General features: G+C 34.6%; 1 pseudogene; it reads right to left on the bottom strand.

The window, feature by feature from the left end:
- Nucleotides 1-2,008: 2,008 nt before the first annotated feature.
- LOC131046661 (probable disease resistance protein At4g33300) lies at nt 2,009-4,455 on the bottom strand (annotated as a pseudogene).
- Between the last annotated feature and the right edge of the window lie 1,333 nt (nt 4,456-5,788).

The raw sequence follows: 5,788 nt of genomic DNA on the forward strand, positions 1-5,788 counted from the left end.
GAAAGTTAGAAGATATTCACACACATAATGAACTGTGATTGATGGGTAAAGTTTAAGTAGTCACCTTTGCATTGAATTATGATTGTTGTGTGATGTTTAAATAGGCACAACAAGTCTAAAATCCCTGCACAAGTTAAATTGAATTAATTATAAATATTTTCGCTGAGATGAAGATCTAGAATCACTTCGAGTCTTGGATACATAAGTAATATTTCTTCTAAAAGTTAAAAAATTACTCTACTTCCCATGGTACCAGGTTTTACCTAGAACATCTACAAGCACAAGAGAGACATTTTCTACACCCAGACATGCAAAGCAAAAGGCAGGATAAGATCAATACCATCGACATTTGCATCGTCTATTCCCTCTCCACTTCCACTGTCATTTGAATTCCTAGCTCTGCTCCCTGTCCCACACATCACACTAAAAAAAAATTTAAACACTTACCTCATGTTTCCATCATGTTGTTTAAATTTAAGCAGTTACAATGTTCTTATGGAAAATTAAAATTATGAAAAAAAAGATAATATAGAATCTTTTCTTATTGTTGTGGAGTAGCTATTGTTTATAGGAGCAATGGAGACTGAGGATGTCTTGCACTCAACAAGACTCGATCCTTGGTGGGCTCATTTAGTGCCATTCAACTTCACCAATAGACCAAGTTTCATATATTTAATTTTACTTAAAAAAATTTGATATATATGCTCTTCAAAATTGTCTCATACCTTTTTATTTTATATATAATTATTTTATTTTTATTTATATTTTTATTATATTTAGTTACGTTCTTTATTACTTAATTTTTTTACATTTTATTTTATCATTCTTTTGAAGTCGTAGAATTTATTTGGTATTTTATTTTATTATATTTATTTGCGGTTGTCGTTCAGTTTCTTGTTTTGACTACTTATCCAACAAATGGTTGAACAATGTTTGAAACTTTGGTAGATATTTTGAAAAAGAACTTTGTGTGGATTGAGAAAATTATTTAAAATCAAATTTGTACCTATAACCGATGAAAATATCTGTACAATTTCATTATTCACCAACCCAGAAACTTCGTGTGTGCAATCAGTTGATTCATTCTACATCAGTTACTATTATTGAGGCGGATGATGGCAACGGTTCTGTCAACCATGAACATATTTTCCTGTGAGCTTCCAACTTTAGTAGGGACTACGACTATAGTACAATCCTTGTTTTTATTAGACTTCATTTTCACTGTCCAATCATTATAGCGTGGTTGCATTTGAAGTTAATCCAAGTGACTTTGTTTAATCTCAATTAGTTATGTCATATTTTTATAAATTAAAATATAACTTTTCGAGTCAATGTCAATATTTAATAGAAAAATTTGCAACGGCATGGAGTTTAAGATATAGAGGATTGCCTTGGATTGCAAAAAGTTTCACCTAAACTTGCTTTATAAGGAAACTCCACGGATTCGTTCTTTGTTTTATAATAAATAGAGGATTGCCTTGGATTGCAAAAAGTTTCACCTAAACTTTCGCTCTTTGCTTTATAATAATTACACTAGAGATGTAGCGATCATAGAATAGAACATTTATGTTTAATTCATATTATAGGGAGTACAGATTTAGGAATCTTCAATAATAGACATTAAGTTTCCACAATTCATGAGATAGAATCAGCTACTTTCGGAATAGACTGTATGTAATTTTTTGCATCAACGTTTCAGATCACACTCGATCATCAAGATGAATAGCTATAGAGCATGCAGAGTGAGAAATCCTCATGATGGATCATGGAGTGTGATCCGAAACGTTGATGCAAAAAATTACACATAGTCTATTCGAAAGCAACTTATTCTATTTCAATCTTCAAACCAATCCAAAGTGAATTGTACTTCAAAACAAAAAAAACCCTTTAGTAGAGTCCATCAATTGTCCATGTGCACATGAAAATCCAACACCTAGAAACACCTAATAAACTAGACAGATAATAATGATCGTACAGCTTAGTTACAGAATACCCATAACTCAATACACTAAAAAGTTAGGGTCAGAAAAGTGAATTGTGCTTCCACAATTTCAACTCTAAGATCAGGGATAGAACAAGATTTAGCTCGCAACCACTTGTCCCCAATATTCTCATTGTAGCTAACATGTTTGAGGGAGTTTAGTCCACAAACACTTCTAGGCAACCTCCTCAAATGATAACACTCTCTCATGTCAAACTCTTTCAATTTCTTGAGCTCACCTATTTCCTCCGGGAGTTTTTCCAAGCCCTCGCACAGTGAAATGTCTAGAAATTCCAGCTGCCCAAGTTGTCCAATTGATGCCGGAAGCTCTTTGAGGCCTGGTAATGCTGATAATCTTAACATTCTTAGAGAACACATATTTCCGAGATTATATGGCAAATTCTCAACCAGATGGCAGTTGGTAACAGACCATGTCTGAACAGAGGGCATATGACAGAGGGCAGGGGGCAACTCCTCCAAATCGCTGCAATGGTCCAGGCTAAATTCATGCACATTGGAGTAATTGAATGTGGACATATTTACAAACCCTTCACATAAGCTTAGAGAAAGCTTGTCCAAGTTTTGTATTGCTTTGATATGTTTGGGTGCTACCAACCTCTCCAAGCGAACACTTCTGAGTTGAGGGAGTGAAGATAAGGCATCTAGACCTTTTATTGTGGCCCTCTCTGAACCCAAATTACATACTATCAAAACTTTGAGTTTTTTCATAGTTTTCAGAAATGGCGGAAGAAAGTATTCGCTTGCAGAAAAGTGTAACACCAAAGCCTCTGTCTCCGCAAGTTTCATCGAATACCACTCGTTCTCAGCCATAGAACCTGCATAAGACAAATCACATATGCAATTGAATTAGAACATAAGAAATCTTAGTATTTGTTAATAGTCCACATAGCCTTCAAATTTTGCCACTAATTAAGTATTTGGGTGAAATATCCCACCTGTGTGAATAGAGACAATTTGAGCATTGAATAGTCTATCTCTAAGCAATTCCCATTCCCCTGGTAGGCAATGCTCCTTCCTGGGCATGAGTAATCTCTTTGTGTGGACTATACTGTCCTGGCATCCCAAATACAAGGCTAAGTCCCGCATCACATCATGCTGTGAAAGGAACAGCTCAGAGGCACATCCGTACGAGATTGTTGATTGGGTTCTGATAATTTCAACAACCAAGTCAGCCCAATGTTCTAAAAAATGAAAACAGGAAATTTATATGCAAGGAAAGACATTTACCCTTGATTGCTTATTAGATTCAGGAGATTTCTTCTTGCAAGTTCCAGTAATATAGTATAGGCATCCTGCCACTCCATCTTCCGAACATAAACCCAAATGTTGAGCAGTGCATCGGCACAACTTTTCTTGTCCTCTGGAAATGAGGCGAAGTCTAAAAAGCATTCTCTCCAAACATCATCCAAGCAATCAATACTGGTCTCCAAGCGTCTAAAAAGCCCTTCGCTGTGATATGGGGATATTGATTCTCCCAGGGAAAGTTTTTGCTTTGCATTCTCCCAGGCCACATGAGGTTCCCCGTACAAAGAACTTCCAACCACTTTAAGAGCAAGAGGTAAACCCTTGCATTCGGCTTGCACCTGTCATTGACAATAGCGATATTTTCATGAATGTTCAGGGAAGGCCAGTAAGATCTAAAAGCAACGAAATTGTATTATACAATTTGAGCTATTACTTTTGTGGATTAAGTACTACTTCAACTTCAAAGTACTTTAAGTACCAGAACAATGAGAACACCCAATAATTGCAATATACCAAAGCAAAACGTCAAATAACCTCATAATTTCCTTTCACTTATATTATTTTTATTTGATTTGATAAGAAGCTTTAGTTTTATTCACATTTGGTAAGAAAAGACTATACCTCTATGACTAGATTTGCATCTGCCGTAATTGGAATTGATGTCTGTCCAAATGCTGACAAGCAGAAAAGTGAGAGAGCATCCTCTTTGTTCAACAATGGCAATTGATACAGCCGAGTATAGGGGTTTCTAGGGACGATAGAACCGTTTCTAGTTGTGACAAGGATTTTGTACCCCGGAGATTCAAATAGTAATTTTGTCCAAATTAGCTCTGGACCAAACATCATCTAGCACCACCAGAGTTGGCTTAGATTGCTTTAAAAGCCGTTGCTGAAGCTGTATATGTGCATCTTCCACATTCTGAAACTCAGGTACATTCCTCCCAAAGATCTTCTCCCATATTGTCTCTAAAATTCCCTTCAGATTTGGGGATTGTGAAACAGTGATGAAAACTATATTTCTGAAACAACCTGATGTCCACAAAAACAATTGGGTTATTAGTAAATTGCAAAAGAACAACAAAATCCTTAAGCTGGAAAAATCATCAGAAAAATGATGGAAAACAAATGTCACCTTTGATATGGGGATCATCACATAAAGCCAAGGCCAAAGTCGTTTTCCTACCACCGCCCATGCAATGAACACCAACAACGGAGACGTCGTTCTGGAACAAAAGCTCTTTCAAATCCCCTATTGTTTTCTCAGGCAAAGTATTATGAAAAGAATATTGGTTAGCCTCTCCATTTCCAATTCTAGCCATAGATTAACAAATTCTCTACAAACCTTTTGAAATTTCAGACTTGTTTTTTGAAATTTCACTACCTAAGTTCGCTAATTCTTAAAAATTGCAAGCTTATAATTTCAATGATCGATGAGTTCAGAAGCAGAGCTTGTGGTATCTATAGAGAGTGATAGGCATGTTAATTTGGACACCTTCTGGGAAGCATGATAATTTGGACATTTGTTTTCTTCAAACAGACGATTGATTATTCTCGAATCTTTCGGTCTAATTGCGTAAATGAAGTTCGACGTAAATTCCCTTTTAATGCGGGGAAAGCAACCGTAGTGCTTTCTATGTTGGAAAATGATTGAAAAAATGGTTAGGAATTCAAACTTCGAACTACTTCATTCTTAAGGAGTTTCGTCGATATACACGAGTTTCTCCTTATCCATCTCAGAGATCTGTTTCAATTTTGAGGAAACCTTAATTTAACTTTATTCTTCTTTAAGCTTCATTAATTTTTAAAATTTGAATTCATGGACGTCTTTATTGATTTAATTTTATTCTTTTAAAAGCTTCGTTAATCTTTACATTTTTGACGTATGGACCTTTTCATTGATCAGGAAGATATGTTCTAATAAATTTATTTGGATTGTTTTTATCAACCTTCATGACTTTTATCACAAGTGTTATATTTGATTGATTTTTAATTTTATTTTTATGGACGCTATAATTTCAAATTAATTTATATTTTTGTAATAAATTCGTTATAAATTATGAGAGTTTCGTCATAAGAAGTAGAAATTATGTTCTTAAACTCATGATGAATTGTATTATAAAGTGTTTATAATCTATAACAATGATAAAATAAGTGTAATAAATCTCAACGCGTGAAGAGATAAGGGTAAATCAACACATTCAAATTGAGGTACCAAGAAATGATTGTGTTTATTTATATCACTTGCATAGTTTATATTAATGTTTCAATGGATTACTTATGATTTATATAATGACAGAGTGATTACCAATTTAACGTATAAGAAACCAATAATGATAACACACAAGAACATCTAAATCATACAATTCAATATTTTATCAATATCTGCATCTAGCACCTGTACGACTAAGTCACCTAGCCCCATAGACTGAAACTTTTGGGCTCAAATTGCAGATATGGGTTCCTCTCTGACTCTCATTTCCAAATCTATACTCAAAGTGTTCATATTTGATTTGTATTTGTATCATCTCCTTTCTTGGAGCT

Source organism: Cryptomeria japonica, unplaced genomic scaffold (genome assembly GCF_030272615.1).
Source record: "Cryptomeria japonica unplaced genomic scaffold, Sugi_1.0 HiC_scaffold_465, whole genome shotgun sequence".
NCBI classification, from domain to species: Eukaryota; Viridiplantae; Streptophyta; class Pinopsida; order Cupressales; family Cupressaceae; genus Cryptomeria; species Cryptomeria japonica.